The sequence below is a fragment of the Zingiber officinale genome, chromosome 2A, assembly GCF_018446385.1.
Source record: "Zingiber officinale cultivar Zhangliang chromosome 2A, Zo_v1.1, whole genome shotgun sequence".
Taxonomy (NCBI): Eukaryota; Viridiplantae; Streptophyta; class Magnoliopsida; order Zingiberales; family Zingiberaceae; genus Zingiber; species Zingiber officinale.
In genome coordinates, this window is record NC_055988.1 from 42,084,461 (window position 1) to 42,109,182 (window position 24,722).

General features: G+C 40.6%; 1 protein-coding gene across 2 annotated transcripts in view; it reads right to left on the reverse strand.

Annotated features, from left to right (window-relative positions):
* Nucleotides 1–18,162: 18,162 nt before the first annotated feature.
* Nucleotides 18,163–24,722, reverse strand: part of LOC122041062 (BEACH domain-containing protein B) — a 117,080-nt gene continuing 110,520 nt past the window's right edge. For both annotated transcript variants that reach the window (XM_042600606.1, XM_042600605.1), the window contains exon 41: nucleotides 18,163–18,613. The gene's annotated coding sequence lies outside the window, so the exon portion shown is untranslated. The remainder of the gene's footprint in view (nucleotides 18,614–24,722) is intronic.

Below are 24,722 nucleotides of genomic sequence, written 5' to 3' on the forward strand. Positions count from 1 at the left end.
CAAACTTTCTTCGAAAATTCGGTCGAACGGATGTAATTCTGTCTTAGGGCAGCGACCCGGCTTGGCTCGGCCTCTTGGTATTCTTTGAGAGCGGTCCGGGAAGATTCGGCGGCCCCCTGATGTTCTTGCAAAGAGGCTTCGAGCTTGTTCACCTCATCCGAGCGGGCAATCTTCTCGTTGGCCAGTTGCTCCATCAACTCCTTTACTTTCTGCTCTAATCCCCGAGCCTCGACATTCTTTTTCTCCAGATCGGAGATGGCCGTGTTTTTCCGAGTGGTGGCCAGGTTTATTTTTTGGTCGAGCGTCTTAACTTGCCGCTCGAGCTCGGCCAAAGCGTGGGCCTGATCAGCCGTCTTCTTCTGCTCGGCTGCCAACAAGTTTTGGGCCTTCTTGAGCTCTTTCTGTAGCTCAGAGTAAGAAGGGCCTTGGGAGCCGGGCGGACCGCCCGCAACCTTCAATCTCCTCAATTCTTCATCCACCATCGCCAGACGGTTAGAGACAGCAATCTCCTCCACCCATCTCTGACAAAAGAAAATTTGTTAGTAGCCGATCAGAAAGAATGTGTAAAGGACTTGAGAAAATGCACTTACCCCGGTGGCCTATTGCATGTGGCTATTGGCCAAGTTGCTGAGTAGAATCATCGCCACACGCGCCCGAGCGTCGGCCCACATTTCAGCTAAGGGCCCCTTCATTGTGATCATGTGCTCGGGTGCGGTGGGTCGATCGGCCTCGGGCAGCAATTCTTCGGTCGGGAGGTGAAGTGAGACTCGGACGGTGCGGTGCCGACCGGGGGTCGTCTAGGCGGAAGCCGGAGAAGGAGCAGAAGCCGGCGCAGAAAACTGGGACAAAATTGTAGAACGATAGACTTGGCGGGGAGCGGGCGGAAGGACGCTGACTGGAACGACCTCAAGAGGGTCCGCAGACGCGTCAAGTTGGGAGGGAGTCCGATCGGACGAAATCGCCTCGATCTCTGGAGCTTTGCCTCGAGAAGCGGCGGTGACCCGTTCGGATAGATGGATCGCTGAAGTAGCCGAGCGGAGTGGCGTTTCCCCCTGGCGTCTTTTTTGTCGGAGGGGGCGCTCTTCCTCTTGCGCCGAGCCCTCCTCCCGAGCGGAAGGCTCTCGACTAGCAGTTGCGCCAGCCGCTTGCTCTGGAAGACAAGCCTGAGCGGCTGACTCCCCAGCATTGGTCCCGCTCTCCCCCTCATAGAGCCGACCGGCTGGATGCCGAGCGTCTCCATTTCTTTGGCTGCAGCGGCTTCGAGCGTCGCCGCCTTCCTCTTCAAAATACCAGCCATCACCGACTCCATGACAATATTAGCTGCAAGGGAAAAAGGAGAAAATTAGTTAGCAATTAAGGCAAAGGTACGAGTAAAATTCTTACTGAAGCCGCTCGGGAGGGGGGTTCTGATCGGACTCAAGCCGAATATGTACATAACCCCTTCTGGAAGGAATTTGTTGATGTCAAACCGCAGACCGGCGAGCATGTTGGCGGCATGGAGATAATCCGGCCGGATCTTGAACCTTTTGAGTTCTGGGGAGAGAGGATGGCCGACCTGCCATTGGGTTCGGAAGGGAGCCCGCTCGGGAAGGCGAATATAAAAGTAAAATTCTTTCCAATGCTTATTGGAAGAAGGAAGTTTATTGAAGAAAACCAAGCCGGGCGGAGCCTGGAACATGTAAGTGCCAGGCTCGGACTGTTTAGGGTAATAAAAATAATAGAAGACCTCCGGTCGGAGGGGAATGTTACGGATCTTGAATAAGAAGACAATGCCGCATAGGAGGCGGAAGGTATTTGGCACTAGGCTTCCGAGCGGAATGCCGAAAAAGTTGCAAACTTCTACAAAGAATGGATGGATCGGAAATCGCAGACCGGCTGTAAACTGGTCGCGGAAAACACAAAAAGCTCCGCGCGGCGTTTTGTGTGGCCGAGCGAAATCTGTGGGTAGGATGATTTCAAGGTCGGAGGGGATGTCAAAACAATCTATCAGAATGTCGGCGTCGCGCCGATCGAAGCACGACTCCATGGTGGTATACCATGGGCCGAGGGCTTGGTCTTGTGGCTGGGAAGAGCTAGCCATTGTCCGAGCGGACGAAATCAAAAAAGACGAAAGAGGATAAAAGGAAGAAGATGGCAACGAAATAGTACCCCGAGGACGAAAACTTGGGAAAGAAATGTAAAGAAAACACCAGAACCAAGGAGAGAAAATAGGAGAACCTTATAATGAAGAGGAGGATCGAAGGAAGAACACCGAAGATCGTCGGAGAGCAGAGGAGCTGGGTTACCGGAGCACTGAAAACGCCGAAGCTTCTGGGCACGCGAGAGCAGGAATGCAGCGAAGGCAAGGAAAGCGAAGGCTTTATAGGGATGAGCCCGAGCGGCCTCCACCGTCGGATCCAGGTTGCGAGAATCGGAGCACGCATCGCGCCGTTCATTTCGAACCGCCTCGATCCCATCAGAACACCACGCCGCCGCCGTACAATGACGGCAGCACCGCCACGTGGCATTCAGCCACTGGAACGCATTTAATGAGCGCGTGCTCGACCTTAATGATGGAGATTGGCGGAAACTTCGAAGAGATGCTGAGGAATGTTGATGTTGACTGGCGTTTTAGCTGCCCCTTGTTTCCGTGCGGATGGTAGTTGCAGGGCGCCGCTCGGCCCAACTGATGGTCCAGTCAGTCGGACTAATCTCCTCCTTCGACTAGACTTAAAGGGGAGGCAAGTGATCCGGTAGTAAGGAGGGACCCCCCCTAAGCAGAGTCAACGCCACATGGAGGTTGAAAGGCAAAAGGTCAACCAGAGGCTTGGCCGATCGGATAAAGATTGGGGTGACCGGCAAGGTTGAAAAACACCCTGGCGGGGAGTCGAGGTTCCGACGCTCATGGGAAACAGGGTCACCGGGCCGATCGGGCTCGTAGTAAGGAGGGCCCCCCCTAAGCAGAGTCAACGCCACGTGGAGGTTGAAAGGCAAAAGGTCAACCAGAGGCTTGGCCGATCGGATAAAGATTGGGGTGACTGGCAAGGTTGAAAGACCCCTGGCGGGGAGTCGGGGTTCCGACGCTCATGGGAAACAGGGTCGTCGGGCCGATCGGGGAGCCCGCTCGGCCAAAGACATAAAGTAGAAACACTACGAACAGTCCAGAGTACACGACCAGGAATCTCCCGAGCGGACCAGCACTTACGACCGGCCGGACGTGAGAGAACTGCCAGCCGGCCGGACGCTTGGTATGGCGTAAAAGGAGAAAAGGACAAGGGAACATCTTCTGACAGTGGGTATGTTCGACGATTAGGCCATATGCAGGATCTTATGACAGAGGGTTCGCTGTCCCATCAGATGTGTGCTCGGACTGTAGTAGTATGGTGTCAGGTAAGCTTTTCTGACAAGCCCATACTGAGGTATGGGTTGGGGACACGTATTCGCCTTGGTATATGTGCATGAGCCCCTTCACAGCTCTATATAAGGAGCAGCACACTTCGCCGGAGGTACGCATTCTCTGATATCAAGAGCCACTTCTTTGTTATCCACTTGCCTGACTTGAGCGTCGGAGGGTCGTCGCCGGGAACCCCATCCCGGCCCGACTTCCTTGCAGGTTCGCCGGAGGTCCGCACGACCGATCGAAGATCTACATCAGCAGTTTGGAGAGCACCACGTGCCCAACGTCCGTTGATTCATCGTTCGGACAGGATCAGGTAGTATGGTGGTTTATAAGGCAATGAGACTCGCCTAACTTTGCTCTATGGGATATCCTGACTCATAGACCTATCGGGTGTAGTTAGGTATCATTGATGTATCTAGTGATCTACGACCTATAATGGTGCGAAGGAAGTGGTGTTAGTTGAGTAATACCTAGGAGGTCCGACAATAACTAGGTATAATTCCAGATGATGATCCTCTAGGGGTTGAGCATTGATTGACAGATAGTTGATCAGCTATTTAGTTACAGCGTTCCTATATCTTTTTAATGTTGTCCTTATTAAGTGGCTCAAGACCTTGACCATTTGATCATTTTACCATATCTTGTAGTCTATATCTTAGGATGGAGGATTCTACCTCTTTTATCAGCATTTGTCGAGGGACATATATAGGATGATTATGAGGGTGGTGGAGATACTCTCTTGATGGGTAGACTCTTAGTCAGGAGATTGTGTGACCCTTTGACTTAGGATTGACATTCTTTTTCTATGGATATATGAGTATCAGAAAGAATGAGAGGATGGGATTTGTCAGACTTTTTAGATACATTTAGTTTGTTGATAGTGAGTGTTGATGGTTGGATGATTTTCTTTTTCGCTATCATTGTACGTGAAGTTATCAAGTTTGATTGATGTTGAGGACGATTTTTGATTGATGGATATTGGGAGATCAGGTGTAATGATATGTTATTTGTTGATGATCTATTGGTAGATATTTGGTTTGATGATCTACTATTTGGTGTTTGAGGTTGATAGCGATATAGGGAGTAGCACATGTGTGATATTTATGGATTTGGTGATTTATGGTTGGTGATCAGATTTCAGACTTGTGGTTAGTGATCTTACGGTTGAGTGTGCTTATTGTATGGATAATATGAGTCTTTGGTGTTACCATTTAGGCATACTGTGCCCTAGATGTTTCATGGACGATGTTGTGATATATTCCTGATCCGAGGAGGATCACGTACACTATCTTCGCATAGTTCTAGAGATGTTTCGACGGGAACATCTATATGTGAAGTTCAGTAGTGTGTATTGTGATTGTTTCCTGTGAGATTTCTAAGACACGTTGTCTTTAGTAGAGGAATATTAGTGGATCCGCAGGAGTTGGAGGTTATTACCAGTTCGGAGTAGTCGTAGTCTATACACGAGACTCTCAATTTTCTTGGTCTGGTTGAATATTACCGGAGATTGGTTGTGAGTTTATTCAGCATTATGTCGTTGACTGGACTGTTTAGGAAAGGAATAGAACTTTCCTGGACAGATGCTTATGAGATTAGTGTTAGGAGTTGAAACGAAAAGTTGTTAACCACACTGTCTTAGTGTGCTTTCTAGTGTAGACGGATTTGTACTCTACACATATGTATCGTACCTGGGGTTTGAGGCAGTTCCGATGTAGCATGGGCAGAGTAGTCTTCTTGTGCCAGTAGTTAGAATTCTCGTATAATGAGAATGAGATTCTTTATTTCTGTGGGAGATTATGTGTGTTTCTGAGTCACTTCTTATCCGGGAGGAGTTACTGTAGGAAACCCATTGATCTGGATTTGTGATACATTCGGTTGACACCTGACGTATGGAGACTTGGAGCATTCTTATTGGTGGAACGATAAGAAGAAAGACATCGCGGATCTAGTAACTTGATGTCTAGCATGTTAGTAAGAGAAGGTTGAACATCAGATGTTAGTAGGATTGTCTCCATTGATTTGGATAATAGAGTGGAGTTGGGAGCATAATATGATGGACTTTGTTGTGAGATTACCCAGGATTTAGAGAGGATATGGTGCATTGGGTAATCATTGATTGGTTGATGACCTTGCTCCCTAGCTATCGGTTTGTAGGACGGATTCTTTTGGATCGAGTAACAGGATTATATTGTAGAGAGATTACCGGACCTTATGGTATATCTCTGAGTATTGTATTGGATGGAGTTCATCGATTTCATATCATGGTTTTGATCGATTTTACAGTAGACTTTGGATTCGGAGTTTCTCTTTAGTATAGATTTTTACCCTTGGACTAATGGAGAGTTTGAGCGCCCTATACAGATGTTGGAGGATCTGATGATAGTGGATTATGAATTTCAGAGGTAGTTTATTTATTCATATTTGGATAGGTAGCAGTGTGGGAGTAGCAGATGCAGAATGAACACATAATCCACATAGTCATCACTATTCACTTGGAGTTGGATGGTCATGGTTGGAGATATCTTTATGATGTTAGGTTGGAGTAGTAGATGAGGATGTTGTTTGGTTATTATACTTGAAGTGAGTGGTATATGAGTAAGTGATTTGGATGTTACCCTTGGATGGGGATCCCTGAGTTGATCAGTAAATTTGGGGACCAAATTTTTATTAGTGGGGGAGAATGAAAGATACCGCAAAATTAAATAATAAAAGTTATTGGACGAAAAATCTTATTGGATTTTTCAGGAATTTTTAGAAATTTTCTGGAAATTTTTCGAAGCTCGTACGACGGATTTTGAGGGGAAGAATTTACGGGTCCGGATAAAGCCTGTTTGGATACCCATTTAAGTGAGGAAATGTTTTAATATATATTTTTTCCTTTTCTTTTTATTCCCTCAAACTCATCGTCGAACCCGGACCAGTGCTCTCATCTTCTTCCTTGCGACTTCCCAATCTCCACCGCGCCTCTCTTCTCATCGGCACCCGACGACGGCGATCCATCACCGCCTCTCATCGTCGCACTACAAGAAAATTGGGATTCTACAACACTTAAACGACAACGCTTTTTATAAAAAGCGTTGTCTATTTTGTTTTAACAACGCTTTTAGTGAAAAGCGTTGTCTATTTCATTATTTTCTTATTAATAGACAACGCTTTTCTAAAAACCATTGTCTATTAGTGATTTTTACGAGTCAAAGACAACGCTTTGTAAAAAGCGTTGTCTATTAGACTGATTTTTAGTGTCTACGACAACGCTTTTTAAAAAGTGTTGTCTATGTTTAAAATCTCATCTAAATCTTGATTAATACAAACCGTTGGATCTAAATCTTGATTAATACAAACCGTTGGATCTAGGTAAGGAGTAGAAAACCCAAACCCTTCTCCCAACTTCTATCTTCCGATCATTTTCAAGTCCCGAACCCTTCTCCCAAATACTCCTCATCTCGCGCGGCCTTCTCCATCCAACTCCTCTCCGGCAAACTCCTCTCCAGCAAACTCCTCTCCGGCCCCAGCTGGGCGGAGTCCCCCGTCTCCGCCTACATGCGCTACCTCGAAAGCTCCCTCCTCAGCTCCGACACATCCCACCACCCCCGCCCGCCGCTTCCCTCCCCAGGGCTGCTCCCTTCCCCGCGCCCTCCCTTCCCCTTCCCTTCCCCTTCCCTCGGAGGGCTCCATAATTCGGCCTCGCTTCCGCCCCTTACTCCGCCGTCCGCTTTCCCTTCTCCGACCGCATTTTTGGATCTGCTCTCGCCCAGATCTCCTTACCCCCTGCTTTCGCCGGGGTTCCACTACCCTACGCCGTTGACTCCCAACTTTGCCCTCTCGCCGTTGCCGCAACCAGGAATTTTGGGGGCAGGGCTGTCACCCGGGCTGCAGCCGCCACCTTCCCCCGGGCTCTGGTTCCCTCAATCGCCGTCAGGGTTCTTGCCCATACTGAGCCCTAGATGGAGGGATATGTTATAAATTAATGATCGTTGTGCGAAGCCCAGACTCTACTCCTGTGTCAAACCTTGCGAATTTTAACATTCTCAAAATTGGTTTCATCTATTGGTCTGACCAAAATCCGAAGCACAATACTGAAGATGATGATGAAGACAACTGCTGGCTTACGGAATTCATCTGGAGATATTGGTGGTATTGACTCGGGAGTTCAAGATCCAAGTGTGGCTGGCATTAGGTAGGTGAAGTGCAGTATATTTAAGTTTCTTGTTGTTACTATACACTTCTCTTGCAAAATATTGGTGGTATTTGATTTTGAAATGATCCTACTTAGTATACTGATTTCATTCAAATGAAATGATGTATCTTTGAATCGACTGGTCCAGGAGAGATCCCCAAAGTAGTACCTTGTCAACATGATAACTATCCCCAATTCATTTCCTAACATGTCTGGAGTGTATGTATTGCATACAGGTTAACTTCATTTGACTGCATCGCAACTATTTTGCAGAAATCGATTTCTATTACGAAAGACTAGTGTGCTTCCTTTAGTTAGTAGAAATGTCAATTACTGCACCACTAACATTCTTCAGCTTGTTGCTTGTAGCTCTCTTCTTTAAGTTGTTGACTGAAGTAGTAAATCCTTAGCTTAGGCACTCTTTCTGTGATCTTGTGTTGGTTTTGATAAAGCAGGATCTTGAGTTGTGAGATTCACGTTCTTGTAAAGCATGTTAAGGTATGATCTCTCTTTCTTTCTTGCTTTCTTTCTCAAAAGAGAAAAAATATATATATGTTCTTTTAGTGTTCAGTTTCTTTTCATGAATTTGGTGCTTGCTCCACATATTTACAATCGTATTCCTATTGTGCATGTGTCTTTCATCCATTCCTATTGTGTATGTGTCTTACATATTTACAGTCGTATTCCTATTGAAAGGGTAACAAACAATGTTTGTGCCCATATTTTGATTACTTACTGCGTTTAGTTTCACTATATAAAATATTGAGTCTTATTTATGGATACAAATGGAGGCTTTTTTAGATAGTTTTGGTTACAGATGACATAAGTCAAAAGTTTTAAGGTAAGAACTATTTGCATTTATAATTTTGTAACTTTGATATAAGCAAGAATATGAAATTGCTTTGAATAGACATGCAAACAGGAAGTTAAGAAGAGAGTGGACATTTACAAAAGAAAGTTAATATTAATAATAGAGTATGTAGAGGGATTTACAGCTCCATGTGAAGAGATTAAGCTAGGGATTGAAAAAGTTAATCAAGTTAAATTTTTTTTTTTTTTAAAAAGGGTTCAATATCAGAATTAGGAATTATGAGTTTGATGCTTGTAAAGCATGTTTTCACTATGGAATATAACTTCGTAAACTGTTCCAGTTAAGATCAACTTGTGGCTGGTGTTTAAAAAGTTGATTTTATTACCTGAGAAAAAGAAAATTGAAAAGTCCAGTAAATTAGTATCTACTCAAAATTTACTGGTGTTTAGATGCTTCTGAAACATTGCAATGTTATTAGATTCAAATTGTAGTAATAAGTGTTCAGAAATAAAAAAACTAATAGAATTTCCAAGAATCTTTTATCGCCTCTAAGTTGATCGATTCTTTGATTGGTGAATGTTAAGACATTCATGTATATACCATCCAGCCATTTTTTTATAATGTCCTGGTATTATTTCATCTTTTGTGCTAAATAACTGAGCCAATCCAAGGATTGTCATTCTTCTTCGGTTAAAATTTCAACGACAATTCTGTTAAAATAGAATCCTCTTATCATTTGTTATGTATTAACTATACCCAGAAGCGAGATGCACCTCCAGGTGAAAAGCCTGAGCCAGTGAGGACCCATCTTAGGAACATGATAATAGTTCCCGAGATGATTGGGAGCATCGTTGGGGTCTACAATGGAAAAACATTCAACCAGGTTGAAATCAAGGTAACCTTTTTTATTTTTTGACATAACATTCATGTGGCATATTGCTAGGGATCTCTTTAATTTTACTTTTCTGCATTCTATATCTTTAATAAAAACCATCATATTTCTCATCGTATATTGATTTATTTACGTGGCATTACAGCCCGAGATGATTGGCCATTACTTGGCTGAGTTCTCCATCTCATACAAGCCTGTGAAGCACGGAAGGCCGGGTATTGGTGCTACCCAATCCTCCAGGTTCATCCCCCTCAAGTAAAACTTGCATCAGTTGAGTTAAGAAATGTGTGACCAAGATCCTATTGGAGTTGCTATTTCACTTGGGTATTTCTTATTCTAGGCCAGTTTGATTTCTGAACACTAAGCGTATGGATTCAGTAACTACTGTACTATTTTGAGTAAACAGATTGTTGGCTACTTCAGTATTAAGTATTCAGTATTCAGTAAACAGATTGTTGACTAAACAGATTGTAGCTGTTCAAAACAGATTTTTTGTGCTCTTTTGTTTTATATGTGAATATCACTATATACTTTGAAACAGAATTAGTGTAAATTTTGATATTTACTAGCTTTTCATGTAATTAATTATTAATATTACTTCAACGTCATATTTCTATTATTTTTATGAGTTTGAAATCATTAACTGAGTTGATTATATGTAAAATTCGAATCTAGACATGGTAAAAGAAAAATAATAGTTTCGTAAATATAAAAATAATGATTTTTAAATATATTTTTTTTAAAACGACAACGCTTTTAAAGCGTTGCAAAAAGTGTTGTCTTTGTAAAAAACAACAACGCTTTAAAAGCATTGCAAAACGTTGCCTCTGCATAAAACGACAACGCTTTTAAAGCGTTGCAAAAGCGTTGTCTTTGGTACAAACGACAATGTTTTAAAAGCGTTGTCGTTGAGCAGACTTTTTACAACAGTGCCTTTAACAACGCTTTTTCAGCCAAAAAGACAACGCTTTAAAAGCGTTGTCTATTAGCTTTTTTCTTGTAGTGTCGACACTGTGAGCTTCGGATCCAAGCCATTTTTGCCGGCGAGCCGCTTTGTGCGCAATTCACCATCACCTTCTTCCCCTATTCCCCTCTATCTATGCTCGATCCGTTTCTTTCCCTGATGTCGACGCCATGAAGGAGTCGATCGCATCGGCGTTATTCACTTCTACACGGGCAATCCCTTAGTGGAGGGAGAGGAGATCCGAACCCTACCCGATGTCACCTTCTCGTGCCATCGCCCAATGCGTAGATCAGCATCAGCTGGTCACCAGACATCTGAGCTTTAGCATCGATCCATTGTCGCTTTCTCTTCTTAATCCTCGAAGGTATGACTCGATCGCTAACGATCGCATTGGATCTCTTCTTGACATTTCATCTCTGATACGTGCAGTGTTGCTCTGTTGCCATCGCTCGGTCATCACCACTTGATCGAGCCAACGCCACCTGATCGCTGGCGTGGGTGCGGCCTCAACCAATCATTCGCTTGTCTGGATTTCCACGGGTACAGTGCCGAGTTTTCCTCCTTCCTTCCATCACCGGCAATGATTCTTTACCTTGCGGAAATCTTGAAGGTAATTGATTAACCTTAGCATTAGGTTTGGGCGTTTGATTTGTGTAGTGTTGATTGAGGCAGTGGCAATTTGTGTGCATGACAGATGTTTGATGAATTTCCTTAAGCTTCTTGTTTCCTCTGTTTGTGTCGGACCAGCTGTGTTTGGTGGGTAATCTCCATTTTCCTCCATAGTAGGCAATAAACCTCTATCGATGGTTGTGTATCAAGATCAGCCACTTCCGGATTGGGGTAAAATTGGTTCATTCATTTTCCTATCGTGTTTAGTAGCTGTTATGGATATGGTGGGTTGATTGCTAGGTTTGCATTATAAATGAGTTCCTAAATATGAAGGAGAAGTGGTTTTAATTTAATTGATAGAAGGAAACACTAATTAGGTTTAGTTAATGCGTTAAGGATAACTGATTCTGTTGGTACACTATTTATACATCGTAGTATATATATATATAATTTGATATATTATATATATATGACACAGGACTTGGATTCGGGACGAACGTCTCGACGTGGGATTTCTGGATCACGCTTGGCAGATTTAAGGCGGGTATTTCTTCCTTTGCCTCTATGTATTTTCTTTGAGCTTAGTGCATGGTTTTATGTGATGGTTTAGGATGCTTTACCTTATATCGTGTTCGTTTGTTGTTTTCCTGCTTGATACCGATGCTTGACCCTTGTGATGATCTATTTAATTCTTATACAGTCTGCACTTTGGTTATCTATACTCTGTGGTATTTTTACATGTAGAGTATGTATGGTAGGGGATACTTCGTTGGTGGTATTCATATGAGATTTGTCCATGAGTATGTCGTGTATACTTCTGTCTGGTGTGATGATTGGAGTTGTGTTGATTGTATGTCTGTGGTTTATACACGTGGTTGATGTGTTTTTACTGGAGGATACATGTCGATTGTACACGTGGGGTTGTGTATGTGTGTCTGTTGGGGTTATTGGAGATTTTTGGTTGACTATACCCGTGTAGTTATATACATATGTTTGGTGGGATATATGGAGGTATCATGATGATTATACTCATGTTGTAGGGTACTTAGGTGGATTTAGAGTTGCATGGATGATGACGGTGTTCGTATCATGATTATATATATATCATGTTCATCATTCATTGCATTGCTGACGACTATTGTCTTCCTTGTGGTGGAGAGAGTCGTCAATCGTTTATAGCTGTCCTTTCGACCACTATTGGAGAGTGGTAGCTTGGAGCTAGTCCTATCGCGCTCATTCAACCGCTCAGTGTTCTGTCAACCTCGACCACTCTGGAGTAGTGGGTCTTGAGGGTACAATAGTCAGAGGGTTTGAGTTATGAGTGGTCAGGGACCCTTAGCTATGTAGTTATATAACTACTTGGCTGACCGTCCGCTTCGGCCGCCTATAGCGGTGCATGTACTGGAGGCTAGTACGGTTTGTCACGGACCCAAGCCTCTCGGCCATACAGGGGTCGTGGTGTCTAGAGAGGTGGCGGGGGGTGACCATGGAGCATGCATGCACATTTGCATTTGATGCGCGGTGCATCTTTGGAGATATATTTGCATACATGCCTAGTAGATACTAGTTGCATGTGTTTGTGGTATGTTGCATTTGTTTGCGATATGATTGTTGCATATGGTTGTCATGCTGCATACATGTCATTTATTTTACATGTATTTGCAGTCGTATTTATATTGCACAGGTGTCACGAGTAGGTCTGTTGCAGATCTGGTGAGTTTACTGACCATTGTACCAGGTGTCAATTCCAGATTGGGTATTTGTTTATCATCTTGACAGTTGTGGTATGTGTAGTTTTGTATGTCAGTTATGAGCATTATATCATGTGAGATAGACTGATACTGGTAGTTGTGTTTATTGGATATGTTAGTATGGTCATGTTCTTTATTTCCCTACTGAGACTGTATACCTTTGATCTCTATGTTTATTTATAGACCATGCATTATCTTGTCTATTACCCGCTGAGTTACCTATACTCACCACCGCATGTATACATTTATGTTTTCAGGTAACTTGTAGATGGTTGGTGTCGCTCGGAGTATCCTGTCTGCCGGGTCCTACGTCACATCCGAAGATTGTGTTTGTTTTCTTTTGTATATTCTTTTCTTATTTTTGGCATTGTATTTGTGTTTAGCCATGTGACTATCTTATTCTTTTGGTGTTGTATTTGTGTTTAAGCCGTGCCGGCATGCATTGTATTTATTTAGTTTGTGTGGGCTTTCCTTTGTTTTTCTGCTGGGTTTTAGTACAGCCGTGTGGGCTGTTTTATATATAACTGCGTGGTTGTGATTGTTTCATTCCATCCAAGTGGGCTGTTATTATAACTGCGTGGTTGTGTATATAAATATTCCAGCCACATGTGGCTGATGTATTTTGCTTGTATGGATGCTTCAGATTGTCACCGGTACAGGGGAGATGCTGCCGGATTTTTGTTTGGCAAAGACTCTTTTGGGGGCGTGACACATAAGGTGTTTGTTTAAATGACAAACAAGTGCAAGTATTAGAAATCAATAGTTAAAAGAAAGTATTTTACTTTAGAAAGGCATGTATTGGGCACAAGGTCCATGGGTGGGCTCCTAGATCGCTCTTAGGCCCCTAGATCGCCTAGTAGTACCTTGATAGGTTCGGGATTATCTACCTCGGATCCTATTAAGGATGCGTGCAAAATGGTATAATGTCGGTGCCAAAGCAAGTTGATTATTATTTTTACTAGTTATGTAATATAAAGTTTTCAAAATTCATTGTTTGTTTGAGTGGAAGCATTCCTAAGTTTGAGAACTCAAATTATAAGTGTAGCATTGATGAACTTTATAATATGCCAAGATTCCTATGTTCTTTTCATTAATAGCAAAGTTTTTAAGTTAATATTTTTCATGATAAATTTGTTTAAAAATACATGTCATGTACATGTTTCCGAATTATGTGTTTTAGCATGAATTACTGTCGAGTGTAAGTTTTGGTGCTTTCCGCAAGCAGTTTTAAAAAGCATGTTCTCTTTAAATACATAGTTTTGTGAGTAGATGGTACTTACTAAGCATTCGCTTATAGATTTGCATTTCCTTATACTGCAGATAAAGGTAAAGGAAAGCTCGAGTAAGGAGGGGCAGCAGGAGCAGTGTTTTGTGTGTGTGTACAACGGAACCGTGGAAGAAAATCCTGGAACTTGCTAGTGCAAGGAATGTGATAAAACTTTGTGTTAGTGTATTTTCCTACCTTTTGACTATGCATGAAAATACCACTAAGAGTTGCTTATGATAAATTTACAGTTTAATAGTAATTAGTGTGTCAAGGACTCTTCCTCAAGTAAAGGGATAGAATGGTAGTCCAAGGATGAGTACAAAGGGGAGAACAACTCCTATTGTAGGGCTGGGTGTGACCCCCACACGGCCCGTGACACGACCGTGTGGATTCACATGACCACGGTCCTCTCCCTCTTGGCAATGGTGACACGACCGTGTGGATTCACACGGTCGTGCACCTCTTGCTCTCAGTCAAGGTGACACGGTCGTGTGGTTTCACACGACCGTGCACCTCTTCCTGTCGGTCAGAGTGACACGGTCGTGTGGATTCACACGACCGTGCACCCTTTTTGTCTCGACCAAGGTGACACGGTCGTGTTAAGCCACACGGTCGTGCACCTCTTCTTCTAGGGCAAGATGACACGGCTGTGTGGATTCACACGGTCGTGCACCCCTTCGTCTTAGCCGAGGTGATGCGGTCGTGTGAGTTACATAGTCGTGCCCCTCTTCCTCTCTGCCAAGGTGACACGACCGTGTGGAGTCACACGGACGTGCCCCGCTCCAGCGAGGAAGGCCTTACACGACCGTGTGGAGTCACACGGCCGTGCCCAAATTTGGGCCTGGTAAGGCTACACTGCCGATCATCACCACACGACCACGACTAGCTCCTTCTCGGGTAGGGCTACACGACCGGTCAGGGCTACACGGCCCAGACCCTCTAGCAACTCGAGACTTCATCTCAACTCTGCATCGCTCCAAACCACGACTTAGCAGTCTAAACAAGTTCAGACTAGATCTCTAAACCGAGCAATGTGTATATAACAATGTCGTTAGTAGGTATGAAAGGAGTAACGTCCGTGCCTTCTTAAGTTAGGGTTAAGAAGGTCGGGCGTTACATTAAAACTTAATTAAAAATATTTTAAAACTTAATTAAAATTTATTTTAAAAATTAACTAAAAATATATGAAACCTTAATTAAAAGTATTTTAAAAATTAATTTAAAATATTTTAAAACTTTATTAAAAATATTTTAAAAATTAATTAAAAAAATAATTTAAAATATTTTTAAAATATAATTAAAAATTAAGTAAAAATATTTTAAAACTTAATTAAAATTTTTTTTAAAATTAATTAAGAAAGAGTACTATTGGAGGATGTCAATTACTAGATTTATCTTTAGTTAGCTGGTTTAATAGAAAGCAATATTGTGTTGCCTTATCAACTACTGAAGCCGAATACATAGCAATGGGTGAATGTGTAGCTCAATTGCTATGGATGTCCCACACTTTAAAGGATTTTAATTTAAAATATAAAAATATAAAAATATTTATTGATAATATAAGTTCTATAAATCTAACAAAAAATCAAATACATCACTCTAGAACTAAACACATAGAAGTAAACATCACTTTATTAGGGATCATGTCACTAAAGGAAATATCGAACTTAATTATATTGAGTCTAAATCTAACATAGCTGATATATTTACTAAATCTTTATTTGAAACTGAATTTAGTAATTTAAGAAGACAATTAGGTATGCATTTTATAGAATAGGGTTCTTTATCTTTTCACACATTTTTGAAAAATATTACTTGGTAGTTTTTTAAAATTATCCTTTCAAAATTTGCTTTCAAAACTGATTTCAAAATATTTTATCTCTTTGGAGTAGCCTAGGTTTTACTGTAGAATCGCATATTCCTAGAGTTTTAGTAGCCAGCATCTCACAAGCACAGTAGGATACCTTACTTTAACTTATAAAATTTTCAAAATTAATTTTAAAACTATTACCTTAAGAAATTTTAACTTATTGAAATTTTCAATTTTTTTTCACAAATTTTTACCTTAATGTTTAACTTTACCAAATGTTCCTATTTTTTTTGGCTTTAATAAATTTCAATCTATCTTTTTAAGTTTTTAAAGATCTACTTTTCTTGGATGCTTAGATTTTTTTATATCAAAACCAGTTTTGAGACTAGCTCTTAAGTTGTGTTTCCCCTATTTTTTATGTGTCAAAGAGAGAGAGATAGTGAATTCAGGGGGAGCTGCTAAATTCAGGGGGAGTAAAGTAAAGTGAAAAATAAAAATGCTTGTTTACTTATATGTTTGTATATATTAACTTAACTGTGAACCTTGTTTGCCAAACATCAAAAAGGAGAGATTGTTGGTACAAGGTGCACCAGAATCGAACATGAGTTTTGATGTTGTCAAAGGTTTAAGTTAAGTCTTGTTATAATCTAACAAGTTGACTGAGTATGCAGGTTGTTTACTCAATCTGGAGAAAGTGTTAGCAGATTGTGGAAGTCAGGAAGAAAGACCAAATGGGTCGAGAGGACCTGACACTTGGCAGGGAAGCTCGATAGGTCCGAAGGACTATAGTTCGAGGGAAAGTCCTGATGTGCCGATCTGATGCTAAGCGGTAAAGTCCAAATAGGTCTGGAGGACTAATATTTGACAGGTAGGTTGATGGAAGCAACTGGAGGAGTGACAGTGAGATCGCGCTCTGGAAAGAAATAAATTCTAAATCGCTGATCCAACTGAAGAAGCTCGGAAGGTTTTCAAGTTGAGTTCAAGATAGTTCTACTATCTTATACTACTTATGCATCATATATTGCTAGTTTTACTAGTTGATGTCGTCTCCGTTAAACATCATCCATCAAGTAAAATATCTAAACGAAGTTTTAATCTACGCTTATGTCTTATACATGTGTGTTCTTGTGAATAAGTGTGATGTGTATTGTAATAATTTATAAATTTATTTCACTTCTATTGTATATTTTTCAAAAACATGTTTACACAGACATAGATTTGTACATAGAAAACCCAACACCACAACCATGTTCTAAATTGGAAATGCACGTTCTAAGGTTTCTTGGCTCCATTTTAACTATTGAAACTACGTATGAAATGCACTCATCAATGAGACTCCCCACTCTCAATCCGCTTGATCTCAATCTTTCTGACCCAAGCTCGTCTTCCTCTTCAAAATCAACATCATCGTCGTCAAATCTAAAAAGAGAAAGGCATTAAGTTAAAATGAAACAATCAAATTATATTTGTTAAAATCGAACTGAGCAATTATTTTTACCAATTGAATCGACCCATTATTATTATTAAAATCAAAAAAATCAAATAGATGAAAAATTAGTTAATTGATTTTTTAAAATTAAATTTTGAACCGACTGGATTGAATTTTCAAATTAATTTGTTGGAAAGGAAGAAAAACTAGGATTGCTATTGGTCAACTAAAAAACAATAAAAGGGAAGGAGGGCTACTTCTCTCTAGAAGCGGAAGAAAAAAACAGAACACTATTGTTGAAAAAGGAGAAGAGAAAAATAATTAAGTTACATTGGAAAGAAAAAAAACCAGAAAAATTCAGTTGGTCAATTTTTAAAAAATTAATTCTGTTTTAACAAATTCAATTTAATTCCAAGACAATTTTTGCATTTTATAATCAACTTTGTAATTATAATGAGTGCTATTTCGTCAAGTATAAATCTACTTCATGGAATTTGTTTGGATGGAATTAATAACAAAAGCAGAAAATTTGAATAGCCCACATCTGCAAAATCTCCTGAAGTCCCCAGGAAAAAAAACTTTAGCTGAAGGTCTTGATATTATTGCCTTAATTTTCACCAAACATTATTAGATATCATGGTTACTTAGTAGCAACTCTACCTCATGATAAGTAATACTTTTAATACTTCTCTCAATAAATATATATGCCAACTGTTTTTTGCAACTCCTTTTAATGCTTTTAATGATCGTATTTTTTTATTGGGCTGCGTCTATACTACCAAGATGGTTTGCGATTGGAACAAGCTGCCTATTAACTTACGACCTCTAGACAACAATAAGCAACTGGGGTCTTCATGCGAATTCTGGCAAGAGTCGTCTTCATTCTTTCAAGTGTTTGTGATCTATACCTTGCAAAAATGCCCCTCGCACGTTTGTAATAAAGAGAGAGGCCATTAGCGACGTTTGAAAAATCCCGTAACCAAAAAGACAAGTGGCCAATTTTAGAGCCGGCACAGGTCCAAGTGTTAAACACGACAATTACAAGAATAAACAAAGAGATATAAAGCAAAATATCTAACTAGAAAACTGCATATATATATATATATATATATAAATAGATATCAGCTTACAACTCAATATTGATACAGCACGTTCTTTTAACCCAATGTTCTCAGACATTGATCGTACATTTACAATTTGCTTTAAGAGCACGTTGAACCAGGAAAACATACATAAAACTAGATGTAAAGAAAATTAAATTAAACAGACATGCTGTACAAAGTATGTGAGAAATCAATATCAGATGCATTATTCACGGTTGAATTTCACATACCAACAATATCTTGCTTGATTATTTTGCATCTATGTAACTTCATATTTTTTCTTTTAAAAAATTGTAATCTTGGCATTAACTCGATCTCCATTTGAAAATACTTGTAGCTATTATACACATGCCGATGATCAGAGTGGATTGAGCCGTCATGAGTAGCATAAATCATTCCCATGTCAAATATAATTGTAATCCTGCAATGCATATTGCAAAACAACCTGATGATAACTCTTCAAACGAATCGAAACAAAAATTAACGTTGGTGAGACCATGTCTTCACAATATAAAACCAAAGTAGGTAAACAGACAAAATATAAGACTTGAAATGCCTAGTAAAATTAGTTGGCAAAGGAAGCCATAGATGAAGGAAGATGAACATTTTTTCGACCAAGATGATTTAATAGAAACTAATGGAACAGCTTCAAACCTGTTTTATTTGCATTATGGAGTATTCAGAGACAACCATTGATGTATAAATACAATGTCTCTCCATAAAAACAAAAACCTTGAAAGAACCCATTAAAAATGAAGTTAATACATTGATGTAGCACAACTTTTAGGAACTTTCTTAAATCTAGCCCATCCTTTCATTTTTATTTTAATCTAACACATAGTGCTACATTTTGTGCTAAAATCAGCATTAACCAACTGACCATTCAGTTACAAATAAAAAGATGATATGGTATCCACCAAACATATTGACCTCTGCATAAAACATATTCAAAAGCCTATGTAAATTAAAATTTGTTGTCACTCTAATTACATCTCTCTTCTCCCACTCCCACCTTTTCTCTGTCATGATATCTCCCCTTTGCTCACTGCCACCACCCTTAGCTCATTCCTAATCATCTATGTTGCCCCCTTCTTTGCGCAACAATTGATTTTGTTGTGCTCAAAGGACGCCCACATATCTCCACAATGACATGATATTATCCACTTTGGGCTTAAACCCTCATGGCTTTGCTTTTGGGATCTCTCCAAAAGACCTCATGCCAATGGAAATATCCTACATCCTTTTAAACTCATGATCTTTACCAAATTTTTTCAATGTGGGACTTTGATTGAACCCCAACAATCCTCCCCTCAAACGAAGGATCACAATTACTCTCATGATCCGGGCCTCCCCGCAAGCATTTTGTCACCCTGACTTGCTCTGGGTCTCCCCACAAGCATCCGCACCCGGTCACCTTGATCTACTCCAGGCCTCCCCGCGAGCATCCGGTCACCTTGACCTGCTTCGGGCCTCCCTGAAAGCATTCAGTCACCTTGACCTACTCGCCTCCCCGTGAGCATCTGATCACCCTGACCTGCTCCGGGCCTCCCCGCAAGCATCCGGTTATCCTGACCTGTTCCGGGCCTCCCCGTAAGCAGCTGGATCCGGTCAATCTTAACCTACTTCGGGCCTATCCGCGAGCATCTGGTCACCCTGACCTACTCTGGGCCTCCCCGCAAGCATTTGCACCCAGTCATCTTGACCTACTCCGGACCTCCCCAGTGCATTCAGTCACCTTGACCTGCTTCGGGTCTCCCTGCGAGCATCCGGTCACCCTAACCTACTCGCCTCCCCGCAAGTATCCGATCATCCTGACCTACTCCAGGCCTCCCCGCAAGCATCTAGTCATCCTGACCTGCTCTTGGCCTCCCCGTGAGTATCCGGTCACCCTGACTTGCTCCAGGCCTCCCCGCAAGCATCCAGTCATCCTGACCTGCTCTGGGCCTCCCCGCGAGTATCCGATCACCCTGACCTGCTTCGGACCTCCCCGCAAACATCTGGTCACCTTAACCTACTCCGGGTTCCCTGCGAACATCCGGTCACCCTGACCTACTTCGATCCTCCCCGCGAGCATTTAGTCACCCTGACTTACTCCGGGTCTCCTCGCAAGCATCCGGTTACTCTGGCCTACTCCAGACCCACCCTCAACTTCGTTCAAGGCCGCTCCACATGGCATCTGGTCTGGACTGTAGGGATCTAGTGCGCTAAACACGCTTAAGTGCAGCGGAAAATTTAACTAGATTCTCTCCAGAAGATCCATATAAAAGAGAAAACAATCATATACTAAGTTTACATGAGAGATATACCTTTGTTGCGTGCCCTTCGCAATCCTGATAGCAACTTTTCTTTGGATGTAGATTTCAGCGCAATCAAGCATCCGCGCCTCTACGGTATCCACACGAACACATCCTTCGTTCGTCACACGAACGAAGCCTTCAGAGAAAAACCACCTTTATGGTGCTAGCCACTCATGGATGTTTGGCCAAGAGCAAAATTCGCCCGAGGAAGGAGGAAGGAGAGGGAAGATTAAGAGTCACACTTTTCATCTCTTTCTCAACTAATGAAAATTTCATTTCAAAAACCTATTTATATTCATCCCATGAATACTAAGGATTTTTTGTCTCTTTGTATTCCTCTTAATGGTTTGGATTATTATATTGGATTAACCATTAATCCAATAACCCAATAAGTCTAACCCAATAACCCAATGTGTCTAACCCATTAATCAGCCCTTGTAGCTCCATCCTTGGTTCCGGCAACAGCTTCACAATAGCATTTTGGATTTTCCTCGAGCTTTGAGTGATTTCCTCTTCATTGCAACAACCTATGGTTTCTTCATCGAACGGCTGTAGTTCTGGATTGAGGTAAGATGTAGTGGCGGCCCTTTGAGTGAGTATAGTTGTCATCGATCCAGCCTCTCGACCATACAAGGGTCATGGTGCAGAGGGTGGGCGGGGTGACCATCCGTGCATACACTATTATTATTATACCTGTAGATGTTGTTGATTGCTTACTTATGCAATTGTTCTATTATATCAATGTGATATGCTTACATATGTTGAGTTATATACCTGTTGCATGTGCTTAGACACTGGCTTACTTGTTAGTAGTATGTATATACCTTACATGTTATCCTTGTAGTTATGAGCAGTACTATAGCAGATCTTTACTACTCCTAACCTTCTATTACTAGCCTAGGATATGGTTTCAGGTATGGACATTTATTATGATATCACTATAGTATCTGCTATTTTTCCTACGAGACTGTATACCTTTGTATCTCAAGTTCTTTATTATGTTCATGCACTATCTGTCTATTACCCGTTGAGTCTTAGCACTCACCACCCCTTAAACTGGTATTCTTTCGCCAGGTAGCAGGTAAAGGATTTATGGAGTCGCCTAAAGATCCTGTCCATCAGTCTCATGTCACCTCGAGCGACTTCTTCTGTTATTGCTTCCATTCGCATTATTGGCTTTGGATTTGTTTCGTGTATATGTATCCTGTATATGGAGTTTAGTTTTGTGACTTCCTGTAATTATTATAATGTGATTGTGTTTTATATCCAGCCGTATGGGCTGTTGTTGACTTTTGAGTAGCCTTGGGGTAATATATACATGATTCATTTGTCATTACTATAGAGGAGGTACTGTTTGATTTTCGTCGAACAACCTTACCCTCGGGGCGTGACAAAATCACACAAAGAGACTTGTTAAGACATTCATGGAAAACCACAAGATGGGAAGCCAAAATCAAAGGAAAGGCAAACCATCAACTCACATAACTGAAATGCGTGAGCTAAAGAAGAGGACTCCAACATCTTTTACTCTGAACAAATAGAAATTTTGAAGTTCATATTCCACAAAAACCAAAATTTTAAAATTTTAGACTCCACTCCTAAAGCTGCAATCACCCAACAAGGTAATATCTCATCAACCTTGTTATCACAAAGAAATGATAAAGATGACCACATGAAGGGACAATGCATATCTTTTTCAAATTATAAAATATGCACAGAAGTGAAAATTTCAATAACAAATAGAAATACAATTAGTGACGGGGATTAAAGATGTTCTTGTTCAAGGACTTCAATTGTAATTTGTCTTGCAGGTTCACAAGTTTAAAATGCAGTCTCTTATTTGTTAGCAAAATCACTAAGGATCAAGACCATAAAGTAACACTTCTTTAAGATCATTGTGTATTTTAGGATTTGTCTTCAGGGAAGATGATTGGTAATGCTGAAAAATGAGGCCTCTACTATCTCACTAGTTCTTCCCTGTAATCAAAGTCATGAGTTACTCAATATTTGAAGCACTTGTATCCAGAAGTATTCCTTAATAATGATCCATCTTTTTTTCACTGTGAGTCGTGTATCTTGCTAAGCAAACTAGAAAAAATTATCCAATGTCCAATTACCAATCTTCTAAAGCATTTCACCTGGTGCATAGTTGATATTTGGGAGGCAGCTAGGATAGAGGATTTATCAGTTCATCACATTCATAGATGATCATACTCATGCTTTTTGAGTTTATCTTCTTAAACATAAGTCCGATGTTGAGTATGTGTTTCCATAATTTCATAAAAAGATAGAAAATTTATTTCAATGTAACATCCACATACTCCGTAGAAATAATGGGAAAGAAAACTTTGCTCACAACCTTAGGGGTTACCTTCTTCAAAATTGACATTTTTCATAAAAGATCATGTCCATCTACACCTTAATAGAATGAGATTGCAAAATGAAAAAATTATCAATTAGAACTGATAAGATCTCTCATGCTTGCCAATTTTTCCCTCATCACTTTAGGGGTGACTCCATCTAAACGACAACTACTTCATCTCATCAATAGGCTTCCATCAAAAGTCCTTAAATTCCACTTTAGGGGCGACTCTATCTAAACGACAACTACTTCATCTCATCAATAGGCTTCCATCAAAAGTCCTTAAATTCGGCATACTAATCAATTATCTCTGAAAAGAATTCCCTCATATCCATAATTTTAACTCTCTCCCGCCAAAAGTATTTGGGTGTCCCATATTTGTAAATGACAACAGTCCTACACATGGAAAACTTGACCCAAAAACCCTCAAATGTATCTTCATTGGCTACTCATAAAGGATACAAGCGTGATAATCCTATCACAAAAAAAAAATCTGTCATATGATGTTTCATTCTTGGAAGATGAGTCCTTTTATTCCAATGATTCTCTTCATAAGGAGAATTCATGGGAAGCGAATTATTGAGATCCTTCAATCTCTTTATCGGTGTCACCCTTACTCATTAGGACTGCCCCACTTTCATCATCACATCATGCAATAACTGAAATTAGTCAACGGGGAGAACCTTTAGAGCCTTTACATCAACAAAATGAACGAATTCTTTACTCAAGGAGCCCCAAGTTATTCAACAGGTCCAATCATCAAAAAACCGATGACGGATCCACAACAAAATCTACAAGGAAATGTTCCTATATATGATCTAGATGTTCCCATTGCTATGAGGAAAGGGACAAGGACGTGTACTCAACATCCAATTGAAAGGTAAGTATTTTATGATTGATTGTCTAACAATCATAGGGCATCTGCCTCTCAACTTGATCATGTGGAGATTCTTACAAATATATACGATGCCTTAAAAAATTCTTTTGAAGAAATAAAAGTATTGAATGATAATGCCACATGGGAAATAGTAAACCTGCCCAAAGGGAAGAAGGTAGTGTTAGGTTCCGAAGAAAAATTAAACATGAAAATAGAACCCACCAATGATCAATGTGAATTCTAATTAAACATTTATGCAAAATATTACCTTTTGACACACGGAACCTTTGTGAATCTGGAGAATAAAGTTGAACTCATCACGATCAACACATTCGCGCCTCTATGGTATCCACACGAGCACAGTTGCTTTGTCGCCCATCTCATAAGCACAATTGAAGTTTCTTCCTCCCACACCGTAGTGCTAGCTACTATTTAAGTTGAGATCAAACCCTGACTTTTAGGGTTGACATGATCTTACACGATCTTATCTGACCTTTTCCCCTTTTTCATGCATATCCATAAACTTATAACATGGATATGAAAACGTGGGCTTCATTTGGTTTGAACTTGTTAGGAAAATCTCAAGCGCATATTAGATTAAACTACTAATTCAACAAGTTTAAGATTCAAAACAAATTTCAGACTTAAAACTTAGACCTGGTTTATTTTAGTCATACTAAAGTAAATCAAACTCCAAAATCAATATGCTCTATGTGTTACCTAATAGATTCTCATAATGTTGGCAATGACTCTAAAATCTCATTTTAAAGACACAAGCAATAGTGGCATCTAGCAATACATAATAACTACTCAAGTGACAATAATATCGTAGATTCAACATAACCTATCTATTATTATTTTATTATATAACTTAGTTCTTTTTTACATGAAATCTAGATTAATTTACGAGTTATAGATTATGGCATCCTCTCATCAATATATGTGTTTCTTGATCACCAAGTGGACTTAACTAAATAAGCTTAATATCTCATAC